We start from the raw sequence: 25,220 nt of genomic DNA, 5'->3' as shown, positions 1-25,220 counted from the left end.
TGTGTCGGTGCGACGTAAAACAAAAAGAAAAAGAAAAAAAGAAAAAAAAGAAACCTGACTGCTGAAAGGACTTAATAGAGTGTTGGAACGGGGTTCAATCAGCCTTGTGAGTTCAACTGAAGAGCTGTCAATGAGATGGGAGATGATTGCCTAGTTATACGTCCTTTTAAATCACCGCAGCGGATCCGTGCAAAAAAGCAAAGTAATGAGGCCTTTAAAGTCGACAAGTTGACCACCTGGTCCGCCTCTGTGCTTTAGTGGTTAGTGTCATTAGCTGCCATCTCCGGAGGCCCGGGTTCGTTTCCCGGCTCTGCCACGAAATTTGAAATGTGGTACGAGAGCTGGAAAGGGGTCTACTCAGCCTCGGGAGGTCAACTGAGTAGAGGTGGGTTTGATCCCCACCTCAGCCATTCTGGAAGTGGTTTTCCGTGGTTTCCCACTTCTCCTCCAGGCAAATGCCGGGATAGTACCTAACTTGAGGCCACGGTCGCTTCCTTCCCTCTTCCTTGTCTATCCCTTCCAATTTTACAATTCCCCCATAATGCCCCTATTCTGCATAGCAGATGAGGCCGCCTGGGCGAGGTACTGGTCATCCTCCCCAGTTGTATCCCCCGACTCAGAGTCTGAAGCTCCGGGACACTGCCCTCGAGGCGGTAGAGGTGGGATTCCTCGCTGAGTCCGAGGGAAAACCGACCCTGGAGGGTAAACAGATAAAGAAGAAGAAGAAGTTGACGACCTGGCACTGGAATACCTACAGTCAATTTGGATGGGTAGCAGTCGTCTTGACTAACCAATCTCCTTAATAAGCTGTATGCACCTCCTTTAAAAATTGTCTATTATATACATTATTACCAGGCGAGTTGGTCATGCGGTTAGGAGCGTGCGGCTTTGAGCTTGCTTCCGGAAGATAGTGGGTTCGAATCCCACTGTCTGCAGCCCTGAAGATGGTTTTCCGTGGTTTCCCATTTTCACACCAGGCAAATGCTTGGGCTGTACCTTAATTAAGGCCACGGCGGCTTCCTTCCCATTCCTAGGCCTTTCCTATTCGCTCGTCGCCAGAAGACCTATCTGCGTCGGTGCGACGTAAAGCAACTAGCAAAAAAAAAAATCTATTCCATTCCTTGCTGTCTATTGTCTTCAAAACAATTTACTTTACGTCGGACCGACACAGGTAGGTTTTATGAAGACGATGGGATAGGAAACGGCTAGGAATGCAAAGTAAGGGACCGTGGCCTTAATTGAGGTACAGCGCCAGCCCGAATGCAAACTGATAGCTAGGAGACTCAAACCGCGTAGCCACTTGGTCAGTCCTATTTTCTGCCTTGCGCCTTCGATATGGAAGCTGTTGAGGAAAATAGTTTTGCTTTGCTTTTCCTATAGAGTTTTTCCACCAATACGAGATAGTATTTGCTAGAATCCGGACAACAGGAGAAAACATTCTTGCTCTCCTTGTAGACGAACTAGCTTTGGGAAAGTGGCAACCGTAGTCTGTCTATTTGAGAGTAACACGGTGTTCACCTTAAGTTGAATGGCAAACCTTGAGAAATTCCATCGGGAATTACTGAGAGTGGGCTTTTAAACTACGGCATTTATTTTCTAAGTTACGTCTCCTAGTCTCAGATCTCCGACGGTTAGCTTCAGACTCTTAATCCAGTCACAAATGTTTCAGAATCTGGAACTGAACTCTGGTCAAGAGGGTGGTAAGGTGTTTCGTCAATTCCTAGACTGTGCTAACGGACATTCCATAAACAATTAACTTCTATCAGAGACTTCCCTTCACTTTTCAATAAAATTCTTATCATGGGATATAATTACATATTGAAGCTAACGTAGAGTTTATTCTTAATTTTTGAATGTCTTCTTCTCCTAATAAAGAAACTCTAACAAACTGTTAAAAAAACAATGCTCGCTGCACTGACCCAATAACGCTCCATGTTTCTTTACTGACGGCGCATAACATTCTAGGCTACTAATTGCCTGAAGTTTGCACAGTTCTAGTTTCATGTGACTTTATTCTAATTTGCGAGACTTTCAAATATAATGAGAGTAATTTGAAAGCAACTTTGTCGTTGAACCCGTCTGACTTCGAGGTAGGCAATGTGGAACGGGCAATGCTGTTGATGATATCGTTGAAAGTGTCACACGTCATTTATAGTGGTTCAAATGCATCGTTCTTCTCTTCCTTCTTTACCTCTTTTCCCACATCTGTGGCATCGCGGGTACGAACTGCGTCGCAGATGTGGATTTGGCCCTGTTTTACGGCCGGATGCTCTTCCTGACCCCAACATTCTATAGAGGGATGTAATCACTGTTGCGTGATTCTGTGGTGGTTGGTAGTGTGGCGTGTTTTCTGAATATGAAGAAGGGAGTGTGGGGAAATACAGAAACACCCAGTCCCTGAGCCAGACGAATTAATCAGAAGCGATTAAAATCCCTAACCCAGCCGGGAATCAAAAACAAGACCCTCGGAATCGTGTGAACGGTGCGAAAACTATCTACTTATGGGTATGAAGACGACAATAATAATAATAATAATAATAATAATAATAATAATAATAATAATAATAATGATAATAATAATAATAATAATAATAATAATAATAATAATAATAATAATAATAATAATAATAACAATCTTGCAAAAGCAAATAGAAGAAATTTGGAACAAGGAGACCCTATCCGAAGATTGGAAAATAGCTTTGATTCATCCATTACACAAAAAGGCATCATGAAGAACATCAACAACTACAGATGAATATCTTTGCTACCCGTGACTTACAAAATTCTATCACTTGCCATCCTGGAGCGTTTGGAAGCACAAGTCGAACATCAAATAGGTGAATACCAAGGAGGGTTCAGAAAAAGTCGCTCAACAGCCAACAGATCCAGAATCTCGAAACGATCATCCGATATTGTACACTAAGGTCCAAGCAGTATGTGTCTGTCTTTGTGGACTTCAAGAAAACGTACGACTCCATTGACCGGTAAGTCCTGCTAAACATCTTTAATGAATTTGGAGATGATTTGAAACTGCTGGCATTAATTAGAGCCACCCTGACCAATACAAAATCCAAGCTGAAGTTCCACGGATGTCTCTCGCATTCCTTTGACATCAAAACAGGAGTCCGACAAGGTGATGGGCCATCCCCGATACTCTTCAACTGTGTTCTTGAAAAGATCATCAGAACCCGGCGGGTGAGATTACAGGAAACCAACGACAGTCCATTAAGAGTAGGAACCAAATCCAACGGGATCGCAACAGACTGCTTAGCATTTGCCGATGATATTATTGTTCTCTCAAACGACATAGAAACCGCTAGAGCTCAAGTTGAAATTTTAAAGGAAAATGCCTAACAAACTGGTCTGCAGATATCCTTTGAGAAAACAGAAGTAATGACTAACATCAAAGAGGCTCCACCAAAACTCCATACAAAATACGGGGACGTCACCCGAGTAGACAATTTCAAATACCTGGTTGAGATCATCATGAAAAATCGACTGGACAAAGAAGCACTTCAGGAACGAGTACGCAAACTGGAAATAGCTTACCAAACATCACGCACAATCTACAACAAAAAATGCCTTTCCCAGAACACCAAGATACGTCACTATGAAACAGTTCTGAAGCCAGTAGTTCTATAATCAGCCGAAACCCAGTCTCTAAATGCCAACAAAGGACTCCTTGGAGAACTGGAGAAAAGAAAACGCAAAATTGTGAGAGGTATCTTGGGATCAAAGTACAGAAATGGAATCCATCAAAAGAGATTCAACGAGGAAGTCTACAGCAAAATAGAGAAAATTACCGACACAATCAGAAAAAGACGGGCACGATTTTACGGTCATCTGAAAAGAATGAACGGAAGAAAGTTAACTAAAGAAATATTTCACTTTTTTTATTCAAACCCCAAAACCACAATTCCCTGGTTTAGAAAAACCAAAGAAGACCTGCAAATGCTACATATCTCAGCTGAAGACGCCCTTAACAGAGATCTCTTCCGCAAGAAAATATTGACGAACGGGCTAAACCGAGACGAGCCATCGAAGAGAAGACACTGTGCTCCTTGGACAGAGGAGCGTAAGCAGGCCCACTCACAAAGAATGAAGGAAATTTGGGCTCTAAAGAAGGCCAAGTTCAGTCTCAAATGCAACAAGACTTAACGCGGTCATTGATGGCCCCAGCGAATTATATAATAATAATAATAATAATAATAATAATAATAATAATAATAATAATAATAATAATAATAATAATAATAATAATAATAATAATAATAATAATAATAATGAGCCGTATCCTGACGGCCCATGAGAGATACTCAGATTATGATTTTATATATATACAATTTTATTGAAATAAATTTCAGTCATATTTGTTAAGAGTAGTGAATCGCAGGATAGCGGAGACCGGAAGCCGATGGAAACATCAAGTCGCTGGATATTGCGCGATACTTCCTCAGGACCGTGAGAAAGGTTTAGCGTCACCAGAAGTTAGCACATCTCGGCACGTGTACATGATGTTGGCCAAGGGTAATATTCAGCCAATGAGCACGCGTGGGGGTGGCAAATATGGAGTCTAAATCGCGCGAAGTCATAGTCCCAGGTTAACCAACATGAACAGTTGCTTGATATATATTCTGTTATTTGACGGATTTCCACAGGTATATAAGTGAAATATAATCAGGAATACGCGGTAGATATAATCTGAAGAAATTTGATGTTATTTGGAATGTGTTTTATGGTATGTTATAATTAATAGTGAGACATTATGAATGGCAAGCACGCTGATTGGTGGTTTGTCTAGACATGCGGGAATCCCATACTTACAACGGCGTTAGCCACCCTTCCTTAGCGCCTCAAGCTTTGGAGAGCGTCACTCTGATCGTGGAAGCCGATGTGATGTGAACGTTGTTCGGTAGTGCTCTGAGAATTGTACGTGAAAGTTGCCACGTGAATATATCAATAACAGTGTATGGTTTTTAAGACGGATAAACAGTGTTTTCAGTCGTGCAGTTGAACAAATTAACTGGTGCAGAGTTAAATTGCAGATCATATTATGGCGCAAAGTTCACTACAGATAAATAGACGGTGATAATTAGCCGCAGTTTGAAAAGTGAAGAAGAGACGCTCAGTTGTTTCATATTTTCGTGTCGGTCGCGTTTCGCGAGCAACTCTCGATCCGTACCGCGAGTCGCTCTCAATAACTGTATATAGAAACCCTAAGGTGTTAAATTTCAAGTGTATTTGTGTGTCAGTGTGTTGGCTGAGTTTATAGCTAACAAGGGTTGGTTCGGCACGTGCAGAATTAAGCGGTGAAGAGATATTCATCTAAAGCCTTCTGTGTTGCAGTGTTCAGTAACTTTCAGCAAGAAGATGGCACAGCCCATGGAAGAAGGGAGATTGTTTTATGTGTTAAAGCAGTGATCAACATGGAGTAACCACATAGCGCAGCAGGGATGTGAGCCGCTGCCTGTGTCCTGAGAGTCGTCCAACATAAGACGCATGTTTTAATTATGGAATGTTATATGGATTATGTTAAAATACTAGTGCAGTTTAGTGTAAGGATTTCCTTTAACGTAAATTAAGCCTGACGTCATGTGTTTATTTCACCTTTGTAATGTTGTACATACGGATAAGAGAGGAATGCATGATCTCTATATTTTTGTGTTAATTTACGATTAGTTAGATGGGATAAAGAGGGAGTTGTTGGGATTATTTTGTTGTTTATTTGCATGAAATTAGCTTAGTATTATTCCGATTTTTCTTGTATATTAGTGATAGGAGGATTAGATTGACAAGATCATCCAATTTCCAAGTTAAACCCTTGCTACGTTAATAGTAAATTCAATTTAATTTTGGTCATTTAGAATGTAAGTAACAGTTAGATTGCATGACGCATGGTATTTCAGAAGCTGACATGTGTCAAGCTGCATAACAACGTTGAAAGAATAGGATCTTCAAATGTAGATTGGAAACGGTTTTGCCCAATGATTTGTACGGGAATCGAACCTAGATTCATAATGGAAAAGGCTAATGAGAACTGTAAGAAATATAAGAGGTATTAATGCATGCTAATTTATGAGGTAGATTATGCAGGCCGATTGCATGCCTGATGCAATGAAAAGAATGATGTGCAGTGAATGTGTCCCTGCTATTGTCTTCTGAGAGAATGTTAATTATCAGAATTGACGGAAATTGATTCCAGACCAAGGAGTCTGATGTGTGTAATAAATCATCGAAGCATGCCAGTAAGAAATACGATTGTACGTGAGCTTCCGTGTAGTTGAAGAAAGATGATATTTTGCTTCACAAGCTTACTTGTTAGCCGTGTTTACATAGCGTGAATGAGATGGTATTTCCGTGATACAATCTTGGCGAACAGAATCCAATCCTCAGTACAGTATCGAATTATAACATTTCCTTTCAGCCCACAGCACAGCAGGAAGTATGTGTTGGATGAACGCGCTTTTGGGTGCGCAAATGCAGCAGAAGTAGGCAATGTCGCCCATTGCTTCCACATAATTAATGATGGATAATATGTTTTCTCTTACAGGATGGTGTTTTGTGATATTTCGTGTTGTTTGGAAGTGTTGTTTTGCGATTTAATGGGGAACAGCCCAAGTGCTGCGTAATATTGATTGTCAATCTAGTTCTCACTAGACCCTTTTGTGAACCGCGTTTCACGTCGAGTCAGTGTAGTATGTACGACTTCCTTTTCTTTATCCGATGTAGATATGTGAGATACGTTGTTTATTTTGTGTTTATTGTAAATATAGCGTAGGGAAATGCTACTAATATTTTTCATAATTCATATCTTGTCCCATTGCGTCTTAATTTTCCTTTTTATTGAAAGTTTTATTTTATCTTAAATTTTCTTTCTAACGTTTAATCTTTCGACTACTCGATAACATTATAGACCCGTATCAATGTGATACTTTAAATTATGTGGTTCCATGCGAATCGATTACGTATCAGTATACGCGTACGTATACTATCACATAAAATGAACACTGGACAATCAGATGGAGAATATTTTGAAAAGATTACATGTATTTAATGTTGTGCTTGAAACTTCATTTCACATTTAATTTCTTTTGATTAATGAACGTTTAATGTCCAGTTTCTTTCTTTAGATTTTGAGATTATGTCAATGTCATTTTTATTTTTTATTTTCTTGCCTTATAATAGTATTATTCAGGGCTATTTTGTGAATAAATTCATCCTACCCCATATTATTGTTTCTCATTCGAGTTATACCTCCATTTTCCTGTCATTTACTTATATTTTAGTGAGAAACTTCGACTTTTAGCCTGGCCCATCGATAACCAACCCACTTCTCTGCCCAACCCTGAGTCAGTCGGATGTTTATACAGTAATGGAGGCATCATCCTAGAGGGTAACTACCCCTGGGTACGGTATAATAATAATAATAATAATAATAATAATAATAATAATAATAATAATAACAACAACACGCCGGGCTGAGTGGCGTAGAGGGTTGAGGCGCTGGCCTTCTGACCCCAACTTGGCAGGTTCGAGCCTGGCTCAGTCCGGTGGTATCTGAAGGTGCTTAAATACGTCAGCCTAGTGTCGGTAGATTTACTAGCACATAAAAGAATCATGCGGGACAAAATTTCGGCACATCGGCTTCTCCGAAAATCGTTATTATTCAGAGACACCACGGTGCTGGAACTTTGCTTCGCAGGAGTTCATTTACGTACCGGTAACTGTACCGGCACGAGTATTGCGTATATGAACTTCTGCACCATCTGGTTTTCCAGAAGACAGAGCATTCTTGTAGCTTCAGTGGTGACGTTATGTAACCTACCAATTAAAGTAAGACGCTCCCTGCTTGGTAGAACACTCTACTCAGTCAAAGCCGCCACTTTGTGTGGACCACCCAGCACGACCTTCTGAGCATCACCCAGATACACCGTACTTAATCATGGGAAATACAGCAACGAGAAGAACATTTTTTGCTCTGCAATAATTCCCCTCCTCTCATTTTGTCACTGTATACCATTATCCTACTCAGCTAGACAAACCCAACGAATGAAGTGGTCAGCGCTTGGGGGAATAATTAGTTGTCCGAAGAAACTTGGAATCCAGTTTTTAGAGAAGTTTATAATAACTTGAGGTATCAAATTTTGGAAAAGCACTCTACTTTTAAGGTCAGTTTCAAAATGCTTTACTAATTCATACCGATAACGTAGGCCAATTTATTGAAATACCCGTCTTAAAAATATTCAATATTGGTTGTCGACAGAGTACTGAGGACGTTTGATTGTTCCGTATGCGGTCAAAAAAAAGCAATCATGTAGTTTTCCTTGTCTACTGATATAGTGATCAAAGCCATGGATTTTGCATGGAATCCGAACCACAGGAATGTGGCTTATCATTTCAAAACTCTACATTCATTGACGAGGATTCAAATCACAGCAGTCTTGGTGAGAAGCCAGTTACCGTGCAATTGGTCTAACAGTCTCCTTCCCTGCCGTATGCAGTCGCACGCGCCACTTTCAATGTGACATGTCTTTCCTTCTTTCTTAATTCGTTTATCACCCAGGGTTGGTTTTTCCCTCGGAGTCAGCGAGGGATTCCACCTTTAACGGCTGAAGGGAAGAGTCCTGTAAGGTGAGACTTTTCGGTCAGGGGATACAACCGGGAAGGAAGACCAGTACCTTGTCCAGGAGACCTCACCTGCCGTGATGAACAGGGGCCTTGGGTGGCGGGGGAGATGGAATGATCGGAAGGGATAGACAAGGAAGAGGGGAGAAATGGGCCGTGGCCACATATTAGGTTCCATCCCAGGCATTTGCCTGGAGGAGAAGTGGGAAGAGCACTTCCAGGATGACTGAGGTGTGAATTGATTCTTCCTCTACTCAGTTGACCTCCCGAGGCTGAGTTTACCCCGTTCCAGCCCTCGAACTACTTTGCAAATTTCCTGGCAGAGCCGGGAATCGAACCTGTGCCTCCTGGTTACCACTACACCGCACAGGCGAACAGTGTGACGTTTCACTGCGTAAATGTCGATCACGTTTAGTATAAGTTAAACGTTCCCAATAAATTTTGTGCGGTTATGTTTGTGCAGCTGTGAGCTTGCATTCGGTAGGCCTGAAGATGCTTTCCGTGGTTTCCAATTTTCACATCAGGCAAATGCTGGGGTTGTACCTGAATTAAGTCCACGGCTGTGACCTTCCCAATACTAGCCCCTTCGATGTGTCAGCATGACGTTAGGCAAGTAGTAAAAAGTAATGGAAGTGGATGAGCAAAATTTTAATATACTCCTGTGATACAATTGAATAATAAACAGAGGGAACTCTGCACACGCTTCTAAAATAATTGTGAAGTACAAGAAGTGACCACTTATAGTGAACTAGCTGAAATACCCGTTCTTCGTACGGGTTTTCAGAAACTGGCTTTAGTTACTCATACTATCGGTGCGAGTGACTTCATTAGATATTTATATTACTGGGGTACTTACTGAAGTACGTAGAAATTATTTGTCATGCTTGAAATTATACTTCCGCTAGATAGTACCACAAATATGAATATTATTGAATGTACTTGTTTGATCCGACATTTCGTAACTATTACAATATTGTGTACCAATTTTTGGTGGCAAATCTCGCTGCTGTAGAATCCCTGAGCTGACGTTGCCATGGTTACGGCTGGTCGTTTGATTATCGGATTCCTAGAGCAATATTTAAGGAGGTGTTGTTGGAGGAAAACAGCGGGATAGTTATAAATGGACAGGCAATTAATAATATCAGGTACGCAGATGATACTGTTGTCATAGCAAATGAATTACCTGTGCTCCAACGCATGATAGACAAATTAGTCCATCGCAGTGAAGAGTTTGGCCTGTTTGTCAACGCTTCCAAGACCAAAGTTGTAGTCTTCTCTAAAAGAAAAATTCCAGCAACCCTGTTAATAAACGGCAGTAAGATTGAACAAGTATCCTCCTTCAAATACATGGGTACTGTGCTAGATGAGGAATGTGATTCCAAGAGAGAGATAAAATCTAGAATAGAACAGGCCAGGAGGCAATTTTTAGCATGAAACAGCTATTTAAAAAATCGGACCTAAGTGTGCAATTAAGAATGTGAATGATTCGGTGCTATGTATTCTCCATTTTTCTCTTTGGATGTGAAAGCTGGACCCTTGACCAAAATCTAGAAAAACGAATTGATGCTTTTGAAATGTATCTATATCGCCGCCTACTCCGAATACCATGGGTGCTGCAAATTTCAAATGACGAAGTCCTTCATCGCATGAAGAAACAGAAAGAACTATTACTTACTGTTAAAAAAAGAAAAACCCAATATCTAGGGCACATTATGAGAGGCGAAAAGTACCAGCTATTACAACTCCTCATTGAAGGTAAAATACAGGGGAAAAGGTCTGTTGGCAGGAGGAAGAATTCATGGCTGAAGGACATCCGAAGATGGCACAACTGCACTTCAGAAGATGCTTTCCATGCTGTAACATCACGTCCAGTGAAGTACAAGAAGTGACCACTTATAGTGAACTAGCTGAAATACCCGTTCTTCGTACGGGTTTTCAGAAACTGGCTTTAGTTATTCATACTATCGGTGCGAGTGACTTCATTAGATATTTATATTACTGGGGTACTTACTGAAGTACGTAGAAATTATTTGTCATGTTTGAAATTATACTTCCGCTAGATAGTACCACAGATATGAATATTATTGAATGTACTTGTTTGATCCGACATTTCTTAACTATTACAATATTGTGTACCAATTTTTGGTGGCAAATCTCACTGCTGTAGAATCCTTGAGCTGACGTTGCCATGGTTACGGCGGGTCGTTTCTTTATCGGATTCGTAGAGCAGGGGTAACTTGGTGCCAATATCTCCATAACGGTTGGTTTTAGGGCCTTAGAACATGATTTTTGGCCCTTAGGGCTTACCGATTTTTGTTATTTGAGTCAAGGGGCTTAAAATGAGCTTTGTTTCGTCCCTGTACGACAAATTCAACATTTCACCTATTATTTTTATATCTCCCCCTTCCGTCGCCGCCCTCTAATTGTTTCTGTACCGGGCGGTACACCTCCACGCCGCTTATTTAAACTTTGCGCCAGTTGAAACTCCCCCACTGGAAGAAGTCTGAACTTTGTCTTATGTGTTAATTTTCAAGTTACCCTGAAGATGCCACTACTTGGAAATTTTGAAGTTTCTGAACTGTGTTGTTTTCGATGTATTTTTGTTTTGCTTGTAGTAAGAAGTGTGAACATTCTCTTCTAGAGGACACTACTGAAGAACTACAACGGTGCACCCTAGTGCGAAGTGAAAGAACTGTTTTTTTTTTTTTTTTTTTGAGAAAATTTAATTTCAAAAGTTTGTTCTTTGCTAAATTTCTTTCAGTCACTGTTTAAGTTGGCAATATTAACCCTTTCTTTCCCCTTGTTTTGAATTTAGCCAATCCCGAATTTCTCGAATTAATTTTCCACGAATAATATGTTCCTTCTTCGTATTGTGTAGGGGGTTTCTTGGTGAACCAATAAAATCCTTGTGGGAGGGTGTTCTCATTCCAAAAACGCCTCGAACTTTCCGCGAGAGTATATAAACTGCTGATTTTCGGGTCTCGGTGCCACTTCAGTACCATCTTTCAGTGTGTAAAGTACATAGCAGGGGGCGGGAAGCGCCTCTTTCTTCGGGGAGCAGTTCAACACCAAGGTAATGGCCTTTTAATAACTTCTTTTCTTGCTAGCTCAGCAGTTTAACTCTCGGGGCGGGTCCGAAGCGTTTCTACCATGTAACTTTCCCTAAAATGTAAAGACTCTTAGCCTCTATTCTCTTTCAAAACTACATATTGGGATAGAGAGTGCTTAACCCTCTCGATCTCCCACTCATATTGCATTGAGGTGAACTTATTTTCACAACCATTTCTTCCCTTCTAATGTAACGTAAATTGTTTCCTTCTAAAAGTCACCTCTTTAGTATGGGATTAGCCCTTGCATTAACGGCCTAGTGCCAAGTAGGTTTTAAACAAATGTATTAGGAGTGCAGATCGCCTCCTCTCAATTGTTATTTTAGAGGTCAGGTAATTAACCTTTTTCTCACTTAATAGACCTCAGTAGGTTGGGTATGTTACCCCTGTGTATATGTCCTTAGAGGACAACTTGAAGGTGGAGTTTGGTGTGGCCTTTGATAGGCTTAAAGTTGAGAGCGAGTGGCTCTTTTTCGAAAATTGAGTGTTGTATGCCTCGAGGAGGCTTTACTGTGTAATTTGGAGCAAGTGCTCCTGGGCTTGATTGGGGTCTTCTGCCCCTTTGTTGAATTCTGTATATCGTAAAGTTGGGCTAATTGCTCAGAATTGTGTGTCTGGCTCTCGGAGCCCAAATCCGGTAGTTGTACATTCTCGATTAGTGGTTCTGCTACTCTGTACCTGCCATTATTGTTATTTCTTGTTTTTTGCTAAGAAAATATAACCTTGTTAAATTTTAAATTCACTTTAATTTCGTAGCCTGAGACCTGTTCACCCCCCGCACCTTCTTTTACCTCTAACTACCACGGAAAACTCCGTAACAGTTTCGAAAAAATAAAAGTAGCCTAGGTTACTCCTTATACCATCAGCTATCTGCCTGTGAAAGTCCCGTCAAAATCGGTCCAACAGATTTGGAGATTAGCCGGAACAGACAGACAGACAGACAGACAGACAGACAGATAGACAGGCAGACAGACAGACAGACAGACAGACAGACAGACAGATAGACAATTTAAAAGTAGCTTAATTTACTCCTTGTAGCATCAAATATCTGCAAGTGAAAGTCCCGTCAAAATTGGTCCGACTGTTTTGGAGATTAGCCGGAACAAGCAGACAGACAGATAGACAGAGAGAGAGACAGACAGATAAAAACTGTAAAAATTGGTTTTTAGTTTTAAGTGTTGTATATACTTCACATATAAAGTCAATAAAATGCTGTTATTTTGACATTACAAACGGACACTTCAATTTTATTTATTTGTAAGCATTAGCAATTCGAAGGTTTCTTCCTCGCCTTTGTCCAGTTACATGCGGTCAGCACTAGATGCAAAATGTGGAATTAGCCCAGTTTTTCGGCCCGACCCCTTTCCTGCTGACCGAGCGAGTTGGCTGCCACCTTGGCACCCCACTGTCGGCAGACCTCAAGATGGTTTTCCGTGATTTTCCACTTTCACACTAGACTGTACTTTAATTAAGACTACAGTCGCTTCCTTCCCTATTGCAGCACTAACTTATCGTCGTCATAAAACCTATGCGACGTAATACGTAGTAAAAGCAAAATATGTCCGCTTCTGTGGTGTAGTGGTCAGTGTGAACAGCTGCAACCCCCCCCCCCCTTCCCGGAGGCCCGGGTTTGATTCCCGGCTCTGCCACGAAATTTGAAAATTGGTACGAGGGCTGGAACGGGGTTGACTAGGCCTCGGGAGATCAACTGAGTAGAGGTGGGTTAGATTCCCACCTCAGCCATCCTGGAAGTGGTTTTGCGTGGTTTACCACTTCTCCTCCAGGCAAATGCCGGGATGGTACCTAGCTTAAGACCACGGCCGCTTCCTTCCGTCTTCCTTGTCTATCCCTTCCAATCTTCCCATCCCCTACAAGGACCCTGTTCAGCATAGCAGGTGAGGCCGTCTGGGCGAGGTACTGGTCATACTCTCCAGTTGTATCCCCTGACCCAATGTCTCACGCTCTGAGACACTGCCATTGAGGCAGTAGAGGTGGGATCCCTTACTGAGTACGAGGGAAAAACCAACCCTGGAGGGTAAGCAGATTAAGAAAGAAAGAAAGTAAGAAAGAAAGAAAGAAAGAAAGCAAAATATACTATCTTTTCTGACTCAACCTTGTATGGAGGAATTTGTACATCGCGTGTTTCTGTACTGCACTGTGATGTGTTGTGTGTATATCAGGAGATGTGTATTAAGGCGAACATAAATACCCAGTCCCCGATCTAGAGGAATTAACTGGACGCTGCTAAAATATACGGCCCGATCTGGAATGGAACTCGGGACTCTCAAAACCGATTGCCACCTCGCTGAGCATTCAGCCGGATAATTTACAAGTGTTTATGGAATATTCGAGCCGAGAAGGCTATGTTCCGTTTTTTTACTGTGAACTCATAGACTGTGATATCCTCAGTCGTTTATTACAAAAAGCGACTGCGATTTGAATCTCGACCAGGGGAAATGTATTTAAATGAAAGGTCTCCGCGTCTCGCAGCTATGATCAGTCACATAACAAGCTTGCTTATTAAGGCATCCTTTACTATAATCGAAGTGCTCCCTGGCCGTGGAGGCAAAGGCGTGCTCGGTTCACCCGGAAAGACGTGGGTTCGAATCCCCGTCAGGAAGTCGTAAAGTTTAAGAAACGAGATTTTCACTTCCGGAGGTGCACATTGCCCTGGGGTTCACTCAGTCTACACCAAAAATGAGTACCAGGTTAATTCCTGGCGGCAAAGGCGGCCGGGCGTAGAGCTAACCACTCTACAGCATCAAGTGCCGAGGTTACGATAGTGGAAGCCTTTACCTTCCACCCCTCCAAGGGCCTTCGTGGCCTGTATGGAGACGACTTTGCATTTTCTTTGCTTTGCCTTTACTATAGTCGATCAAAACATATCGCATGACGCACTAAACCAGTCAAATCAAGAGGCCAGGACTAGCAAACTGTGGGATGAGACTTGTGTTCTAGGAATTCAGTGTGAAGCCTTACCTCTCTCTGACTCGTTCTCGGAAAGTAGCAGAGTAATGAGACGTATTACAACACCTGCAAAACCGAAGAAGCATTACGCTATACGTCATCCATTTGTTTCTGATAATTCTTCGAACAGAAAATCTGCTGATGATTTAAATGTCTAAAATCACTTGGACGGCTTCGTCAATCTTTGGCTAAACAACTTATATGGAATTCAAGATTATTGTTAAATTTGACTAAATACTTTCTAAACGACGAAGAAAGAATACGTTACACTACAGTACCTACGACAATTCTGGGAACTCAACGAAAACAACTAAGTAAAAATTAAATTTAAACTGTGGTATCCATTTTTCTCTACTGTCTTCTTAAGAATCAGTCCTCGAACCTCTGTAGTACATATCTCTCCGTTATTTCCCACAAGGTAACAATGGAATCAAGGAAGCATTGTATGAATAATAAATAATTTTAACATTTTTCTTCTTCTTCTTCTTCTACTTCTTCTTAATCTGCTTACCCTCCAGGGTTCGTTTTCCCGTCGAAATCAGCGAGGAATCCCACCTCTACCGCCTCAAGGGCAGTGACCTGGAGTGTGAGACATTGGGTCGGGGGATGCAACTAAGAAGGATGACCAGTACCTCGCCCAGGCGGCCTCACCTGCTATGCTGAACAGGGGGTTTGGCGGGGGATGGGAAGATTGGAAGGGATAGGCAAGGAAGAGGGAGGGAAGCTTCCATCGCCTTAAGTTAGGTACCATCCCGGCATTTGCCTGGAGGAGAAGTGGGAAACCACGGAAAACCACTTCCAGGATGGCTGAAGTGGGAATCGAACCCATCTCTACTCAGTTGACCTCCCGAGGCTGAGTAGACCCCGTTCCAGCCCTCGTACCACTTTTCAAATTTCGTGCTAGAGCCGGGAATCGAACCCGAGCCTCCAGGGGTGGCAGCTTATCACACCAACCACGACACAACAGAGGCGGTCTAATTTAATATTTAATATACTAATAAAATAACAAGTTACGCAGCGTTATCACATTATTAATATTTGACTTAAAATTGTACCGGGTTGAGTGGCTCGGACACTTGAGGCACTGGCCTTCTGACCCCAACTCGACAGGTTCGATCCTGGCTCATTCCGGTGGTATTTGAAGGTGCTCATTTGAAGGTGCTACGTCAGCCTCGTGTCGGTAGATTTGCCGGCGCTTAATAGAACTCTTGTGGGACTAAATTCCGGCACCTTTGTGTCTCCGAAAGGCGTAAAAAAGAAGTTAGTGGGATGTAAAGCCAATATTATAATAATAATAAATTACTTAAAATTATGATTTATATGACTTTATGTCCAATCCTATCTGTGATGAGATACGATGTTTCAAGGACAGGTTTATTACCCTCATCGACTTGTTTCAAGCTGATCATTGGAGCCGATGACTTAGACGTAAGAATATCATCATCATTGGGTATAAGCGAGTAATACTGTCCCTTATGCAGCCAATTAGAGTTTGTATTTGAGTTGATTTGACAGAGGTGGTGGTGATTATTGTTTTAAGAGGAAGTAAAACTAGGCAACCATCCTCTGTATAACACTAATCCGGGTGAGGAAATGGAAGTGATCCGACAATTCGTTAAATGTAGGTATCGGCCGAAGAAAGGCTCCCTAGGCATCTAGTGCTGTAATACCGTCAGGGTCGGAATGGAATAAGAGTTGAACAAGGGAGGCCGGATAGGATAGATAAAAGAGAGGAGCGTGGCCCAAGTAAGTGGAAGCAATGCCAGGACTCAGCTAAGGGCCCCAAGTTCACCAACCCACACTCCAAAGTTCAGAAATTATGGGGCCCCCATTAGTCGCTTCTTACGATAGTCAGGGGATACCGTGGTTGTTATTCTACAGCCCTAAAACACAGGGGGGTGGATTTGACAGATTAGCACCTAATAGCCCTACTATTATCTGGTTGGGAGAAAATAACAGGAAACTGATTTTCTTCTCATATCCCTAGCCCCTCTCTTCAGTCCAGATGGTGGTAAAGCTGTTGGAAATCTGACAAGCTGTAGGACAATATAGCTGCTTCCAATTATTATTAAGGACATTCCAAGAAAAAACAGTGGTATATTAGGCATACCTTTTCTAACACACAGGTGGAGAAAACGCCACTTACTGGAACAAAAATACTGTGTTTCTGTCCCTAGGGAATATGTTAAAGGTCTTGAAATTATTTAATGTGCTCATCACGACAGTAACTCCGGGCGAGAGGTACTAATATAAAACATATTATAAAAATAAAAGTGTATCTTTGTAAGTTAATAGAACGCTTACGTGTCCCGCAGAGCATATTCCTGGAAGTAATATAATTGAATTTTATCATCTGTAGTAAATATCATACTACATGGGTAAGAATTCTCTTGTGCCATCTAATAAAACGTTGAAATAGTGCAAGCCGGAGGGCCTTGCTCGTTCATTTCCATTATTACCTGTAATATACGTGCCTGGCCTCGAGCCGAGAACGCTAGAATGAAGACAAAAGCGCTGCTGTACTTACTTTGCTCCTTGTAAACCTCACTACCATGACAAATACATCTAGTGTTACAAAATTTATTTCTCCAGTCGGAGTTCTGGGGCTCTACTTCTGTTGACAACTTATTTAATCTCCACTGTTTGACGGTGTGGGTTCCAACCAGTCGACAATAAGTTTGTTTATATTTTTAAATGTAATTACTCTACCTTTGCCTTAAGGTGGAAGAAAATGATTATGGTCAATCTTCCCCGCGTGTGCCTACACACTCGAGAGAACTAGATAGATAGATAGATAAATGTCTTTATTGGCCATTAGGCCTTCTCTTACAGTGCATCAATTATTATACTCGTATATTACATTCCAAATTAACACTACCGTAATTAATACTAGATTAAGCGCAGTTAAACACACTTTATTTTATTAAAAATATAAAATTCCACCCCTGTAAGAAATAATAATAATAATAATAATAATAATAATAATAATAATAATAATAATAATAATAATAATAATAATAATGCGCAAAACTAGACAAACAGTGATCACCTTCGTAGACTTTAGAAAAGCATATCACTCCATAGACCGACAAACACTTTTCAAAATATTCGAAGAATTTAAAGTAGACAGAAAAACAAGAGAATTGATCAGAAAAAGTTAATTCTTAGGAAAAATATCTGAGCCTTTTGATGTCAATACAGGGGTTCGACAAGGAGATGGACTGTTACTCCTCTTGTTCAATTTCAATCTTGTTCTAGAAAAACTAATCAGAACCTGGGAAAAAAGTTAAAGGAATAGCTCTTGGTAGACAACTGAAAAAGAGAATTCACGTGCTGTGTCTAGCTTTTGCAGACGACTTTGCAATTCTTTCTAATGCTAGGTAAGAAGCAATTCACTCCCTCAAAAACCTACATGAAATGCAGCCAAAATCGGACTTCAAATATCATATGAAAACCCCAGTACATCGAAGGACCCTCTTTCGGTTTCTAGATGCGCAAGTTATGATGACTAAGTCTGGAAACGTTTCCCAAGTAAACAAATTCAGATACCTTGGAGAAATCATTCAACCTTCTGGATTAAATCGTGGAGCAAATAAAGGGAGAATAATTAAATTACAGAAAGAACATTGAATCACTTGGAACACATATAAGAAAAAAATCATTATCTAGGAAAACAAAACTAAGACATTATTATACAATAATAAAACCTGAAGCATTATACGCATCGGAAACCTTAATCATTGGCGGTAGATCACTCATGAAAGATATAGAAAAGCAAGAAAGAAAAATTTTACGGAATTTTTTCGGCCCAGTCTGCACAGAGGGAGTATGGATGAAAAGGAAATCTCATGAAATTTATTGCCATAGTGAAGAAATCTCAGAAACTATCAGGAAGAGGAGGTTGAAATTCTATGGTCACATTTGCAGAAAGCTTTTCTTTTTTTTTTATTTTTTTTTTTTTTGCTAGGGGCTTTACGTCGCACCGACACAGATAGGTCTTATGGCGATTTTTCAGTATGAACAATGATAGACTGGCCAAAAGTATTCTAAATATTTCCCTCACACTGAAAGTCAAGAACAGATGGCTAAATGAAATAGAATCAGATCTTCAGGAAATCAACATGAACCAGGAAACTGTGAAGGACCGATCTGCTTGTTTCGCGGAGCCAAAAGCTGGACTTAATAAAACCTGAACAGAAGAACTTAACAAGTATTTCAGTCAGAGGATGAAGAGATTTTGGAGAGAGAAGAAAGCAAAATCATTAGCTAAATAAGTTCAAGCGTGCTCCTCAGTTGGGCATACGATGTGAAATAATAATAACTAGTGATAATAATGCAATAGCATGATCAATGAAAGACCAGAAATGCTCAGTTTACTCGTATCCTGCTGTACCTCTTAACGCTCTTTTAAATTACCCTTTGGTTGATATTCTCCTGTCGTCTTGCGGTAAACGGTTCCATTCTTGTGCGGCAAACACAGAAAATGAGTTATTACGTGCGGCAGTTCGGTGGTGAGTAACGGCGAGCAGGTTTGATGTTTAAGCCCTTGTATTACGTTTGAGAAGTAATGGAAACGTCAAGAAAGGTAACATGGGGAAGATGTAGCAAGAACTTGGTGGAGGAGAGACGAAGTATGATGATTACGACAAACATGGAGTCGCGACCACTCTAGCCAGCTCTCGAAAGATAGACAGGCAGAAGAGTTGATTAGACGGTCATCTCCTACTGAGGAATTAAATCTCGCAGCAGTCGGTTGGCATATGAGACACTACGGAGACTCATTCTCCTTTTTCACAATTTGCTTTACGTCTCACCGACGCAGATAGGTCTTATGGCAACGATGGGGTAGGAAAGGACTAGGAGTGGGAATGAAGTAACCGTGGCCTTAATTAAGGTACAGCTTCAGCATTTGCTTGATCTGAAAATGAGAAACAACGGCAAATCATTTTCAGAGCTGCCAACTGTGAGGTTCGAATCCGCCATCTCCCGAATGCAAGCTGTTAGCTATGTGATTCAAACAACAAAGCCACTTGCTCGCTCGAAGACTCGTGTTCGTAGATCTACTGGTATTGAAAACAACTATCTGTAGTCCTTAATACTGACAGTTGTGCTAAGGATGTTACATGCATAGCATTCTTCTTCTCCTTCTTCACATTATATTTAATATTAATCCCACGAGCGTTTTATAAATTCCCGTAGAAAAATTCATGGAGGAACTTTCGTATAATTCTGCAGATACTGACAACTACAGATATCTGTTTTTCTCCTGTTTAACCATCTCAGCAAGTGATATTCCACCAGTAAGGACTTCTGCATGCAACATCAATATACTTCCAGCACAATACATGTGTCCTTCGAAATCATGTTTGCTGTATTGATAAGCGAATCTTGATTTGTGTTTCACAGTGAATTAACCTCAGTACGCCAATAACCATCTAGTAGAAAGTATGCGATTTGTAAAACTGAGCATTATGATGCCGATAAAGTGTCTCGAAACCATTTGTTATGGACAGAGTTATTGCATTCGGAGACTCTACCCTTACTGAAGACTAGAAAGGGGCAATGTAATATTCGTCATCACCAATACCGTTTTCTACCAAAGAGTCAAAAAAATCGTAATCCTTCTTCTCAAGGTGCTTCCCTTACAAAATCAACAGATATTTCAGTAACATCAACAACCGAAGCATATAAACTAACAAAGTTTATGGTCACCAGTTTCGGAATTTTATCTTAGCAGATTAGCGGATTGTCCGCCTCTGTGGTTTAGTGGTTAGTGTGATTAGCTGCCACGCCCGGAGGCTCGGGTTCGATTCCCGGCTCTACCACGAAATTTGAAAAGTGGTACAAGAGCTGGAACGGGTCCACTCAGCCTCGGGAGGTCAGCTGAGTAGAGGTGGGATTCCCTCCTCAGCCATCCTGGAAGTGGTTTTCCGTGGTTGCCCACTTCTCCTCTAGGGAAATGCCGGGATGGTACCTAACTTAAGGCCACGGCTGCTTCCTTCCCTCTTCCTTGTCTATCCCTTCCAATCTTCAGCATAACATGTGAGGCCACCTGGGCGAGGTACTGGTCATTCTCCCCAGTTGTATCTCCCGACCCAGAGTCTGAAGCTCCAGGACACTGCCCTTGAGGCGGTAGAGGTGGGATCCTTCGCTGAGTCTGAGGGAAAATCGACCTTGGAGGATAAACAGATTAAGAAGAAGTAGATTTGTGGATTTCTGCACAATTCTGAACCATGACTGCCCTAGATGAAAATTACGTCCGAGAACTCCGAAGAATTTAATGGATTTGCTCACTGCTGATATGTAGAGTTGTAGCTTACCGCAGCTTGTTGTGCTGATACTGAGCTGGCATGTTGTACCTATATGTTTTGTAGGAGGAAATTGGTACGTGTTGTAGCGATAAATAACACTATAACCAGTGGTTCCGGAGATCTCTTGAAATTCATTGTTTCAACACCACCATGCTCTCTAAAAATAGTAATAGTGTTGACAGTATTGCTTTAAGGTGAAGTTCACTTTTCAGCGCTTGGAGGTGTCGAGATGTCAGAAAGTAGTCCCGCAGGAGTTTACTGTATGCCTTTTCACGAGAGTTTAATCCTGATGTAAGCATGGTATGTCCACGCGTCCGCCAAAGAAAGAGTTGTGATTCGCTGAGCGTGTAGTACCGACCTCCACCTTGTCAACGTCTCGCGTTCGGACGTACAGGGCTGCACATCGCATACGACAACAGTGCGAAGATCTGAACTTCTGAATAAACTTCAAAACCTGGATTCTGTTCACTTAGTTTATTGAACACATTCACAATGCAATGCCTATGATCACTTCTGAGCAGTTTTCCTCTTTTGTGCTTCACTACCCTCTTGCTCCATTTCTCTCACTATGAATACTGACACTGACAGCTGCTGCAAGATGCAACACCTTATCTCCACGCTGTACAGCTTGAGACTTTTCCTCATTACGAGAAGACTTCCGGTATTACACCATGTCTTGTGCCTTCATTTCTCGTTATTTAATTACTTTTTTTTTGCTACTTGCTTTACGTCGCACCGACACAGATATGTCTTATGGCGACGATGGGATAGGGAAGGCCTAAGAAGTGGAAGGAAGCGGCCGTGGACTTAATTAAGGTACAGCCCCGGAATTTGCCTGGCGTGAAAATGGGAAACCACGGAAAACCATCTTCAGGGCTGCCGACAGTGGGGCTCGAACCCACTACCTCCCGATTGTTGGATACTGGCCGCACTTAAGCGACTGCAGCTATCGAGCACGGTAACCACTATTTTATTAAAACGAAACCTTAAATATACCGGTATATATGGTATCCATACTTTAATTTGATGATTACGTACTCTTCCAAACTCTCTAAATGTAATAAAATAAAATAAAATAAAATAAAATACAATAAAATAAATGCGACGTACTACTTTTCTTCGAGCTCACATACAGTCGAGTGAGTGTGTCGGTTGCTTCTCCAATCAACTACGTCCATGTCCACGTGTCCAGGCAAGGTGCTCCGCTTATTTGTTTACGTCAGGATTAAACTCTCGTGAAAAGCGGTATAGCGTGACGGAATACCTATCGACACGAGGCTGGTGTATTTGAGAACATTCAGATGCCAACGATTTGAGGTGGGGTTGAACCTACCAACTTGGCATCTGGAAGTCAGCGCTCTCCCCTCTAACCCACTCAGACTCTCTCCTTAACGATGATCATATGAAAAGAATAAAGAAGAACGCAGGAATTAAGTGTAGAAGTGAACTGTGTGTGTCTACCATTAAGTCCCCTTTCCAATAATGGTTCGGGGAAGAGGTGGTATTATATTTTATGGCATGTTTCCCGACGGGATGACCTTCCTGACGTGAAATTCAGTTGAGGAGATAACGAAGGTGAAATGAATTATGGTGGTGAAGTAGGATCAGGAGGTGGAAGGAATTGGCTATATTCTATAAACAAGAACTGTCCCGGATTTTGTCTGGAAGTGAAAATGGGAAACCACAGAAAAGCATCCTCAAGGCAGCCAGCGGCGGGGTTCGAACCCACTCACCTCCTGAATGCAGAGCTTGGCTCTATCGCCTTAGCGCGTTAACAGGCGTGGTTACTCCACATGGTAAAAGAGTGAAAATGAACGAATATATAAATTTCAGAAACATATATCGTTAAGTTAGGAAGAGAACATGATTTGATCAAGAACGGCTGGACAACGGATTTGAAAGTGTGAAACTTTGTATAAATATTACCAAATTCAGCCAAGATCCCTATGCTCCTCACTCCGTACATCCTAGCTGGAAGACGCTGAGTTGAAACATTTAAGCTCTTGAAGTCTTTAGATTTTTTCAATTGTGAAATACCAGCGTTTCGCTCCAGTGTAGCAGTGGGCTAATTTGTTGGATGGCCACATCTTCCCCAGACGCAGGTGACTAGTGCGCCGTTGAGATACCACTGCAAGCCTCTTATGTAGGACAATGCAGTGACGATGCACTAGGGGAAGCATGTGCCTCCACTTGTATAAATGCCTGCCTTCGGCGCACTGGCCATCAACATCTTGGAAAGGTGTGGCAATCCAACTGCTGAACCCACTGCTACACTGGGGTGAAAATGCTGGAAATTTCACGACTAAAAATGTCTAAAGAGCTTGAATTTTTTAACATTTGCAATTCATGAAATTAAATTGTGGTTTCCTTCTGAGAACTTAATTTTTGATATTAGTTAGAATAGCTAAGATAAAGCTAAGGAAATTCTGTATGCTGGCACAGCTAAAGGGAAGAAAATCAAGAGGTAGTCTACAATTTTCCAATAGTACTCTTTTTTATCCGAATCTGCGAAGAACGTGGAAGGAAGATGACTTAGGAAATTGCCAAGATGAGAGGAAAACAAGACTCGAATTAATTCTAGATAGGAAGGAAGTATGCGATTAAAAATACCATGAAGAAACTAAACAAACTTGAATGTTAGTTATGATATCCCCTAGCCTATGCAAGGAACCCTGCAATCGTTCAATGACCTGACGCTGCCCTACATGTTCCTATAACATGTTTCTTGTTACAATAGATATTTGTTGACATACCATAGAGTACATACGTAGAGTTTAGTGTACACACGATGTTGCACGTCAACTAATGTAATAACCGATACTTGTCGCTCTACTAATGAAGAAGAGCTCGGATGACGGCCATGGAACACACATGAAACAGCAAACAAACGAGCAACTCTTGAATCAGTCACTGAATGATTCTAGAAGTCCTACAAACATATTCAGGTAGTTTCTCTACCCCATTAGTCCTGTGTATAATAATACGAAACACCGATCTATATAGCAGCAGTCGCTTAAGTGTGGTCAGTACCCAGTATTCGGGAGATAGTGGGTTCGAACCCCACTGTCGGCAGCCCTGAAAATTGTTTTACGCGGTTCCCCGTTTTCACACCAGGCAAATGCTGAGTCTACACCTTATTTAAGGCCACGACCGTTTCATTTCCACTCCTAGCCCTTTCCTATCCCATCGTCGTCATAAGACCTATCTGTGTAGGTGCGACGTAAAGCAACTTAATACAAACGAATAAGTACAATAAGAATAAAACCGACTTACTTGGCCGTGCGGTTATGGTCGCGTAGGTGTAAGCTTGCAGGTATTCGAAAGATGCTGGGTTCGTATACCAGCTGGAGCTATGCCTTAATTACGGCCGCGGACGAAATCTTCCCACCCACTTCTCTTTACCGTCCTTACGGCACCAAAGTTCTTCGATGTGTTGAAGAAGAAAGAGAAGAAGAAGACGATGATGAATAATTTCCTTGTCATTACATACAGTCGGCAATAGATTTGGATTAAGCCCAGTTTTACGACTGGATGCCCTGCCTGACGCCACCTCTGTGTGGAGCGATGTATTCGTCATTGCGTATTTCTGTGGTGGTTGGTACTGTGATGTGTCGGATGTAAATGAAGGGGAATGAGACAAACACAAATATCCAGCTCTGGTATCATAGGAACTAACCAGGCACGGCTAAAATCTCCACCCCGGTCGGGAATTGAACCAAGGACCCTTTGAACCAATGTCTTCTACGGTGACCATTCCGGCAGAGATGGACTTGTGAGTACAAACTCAGTTGATGTAAAACTTCGGTATGGCTAAATGAAAGGTGTTTCGGTGGCGGTGATGCAGACATTCAGGAACGATGTAGGGCACATGTATCAGTTTTTAGATAAGAATTTCGGATCCGGAAATATGTAGCTCTGTCGCCGGGTATAAGCCAAATTTGTTTTCGGATACCTAAGAGCGTCAGATACAAGAACTTGACGAATCTTTGTGTGGAGAAGTAATACCTTTATATAACTGCTGCACTATATACACACGATAGGAAGCTACTTACATCAGGAAATGGCGACTCCCAGCTTCTCGCAAAGTACCAAATGTGTAACAGGCAGAGAGGATTTTTGCCAGCAGCTCTTCTTCATTGTTTACAAGTATCTCGTACACAAGGCTCTTATCATTTACCCTACAAGAAGCAACAAAGTGGGGTCAGATCCG

Source organism: Anabrus simplex, chromosome 5 (genome assembly GCF_040414725.1).
Source record: "Anabrus simplex isolate iqAnaSimp1 chromosome 5, ASM4041472v1, whole genome shotgun sequence".
NCBI lineage: Eukaryota > Metazoa > Arthropoda > Insecta > Orthoptera > Tettigoniidae > Anabrus > Anabrus simplex.
Note: the sequence above shows the minus strand (reverse complement) of the source record.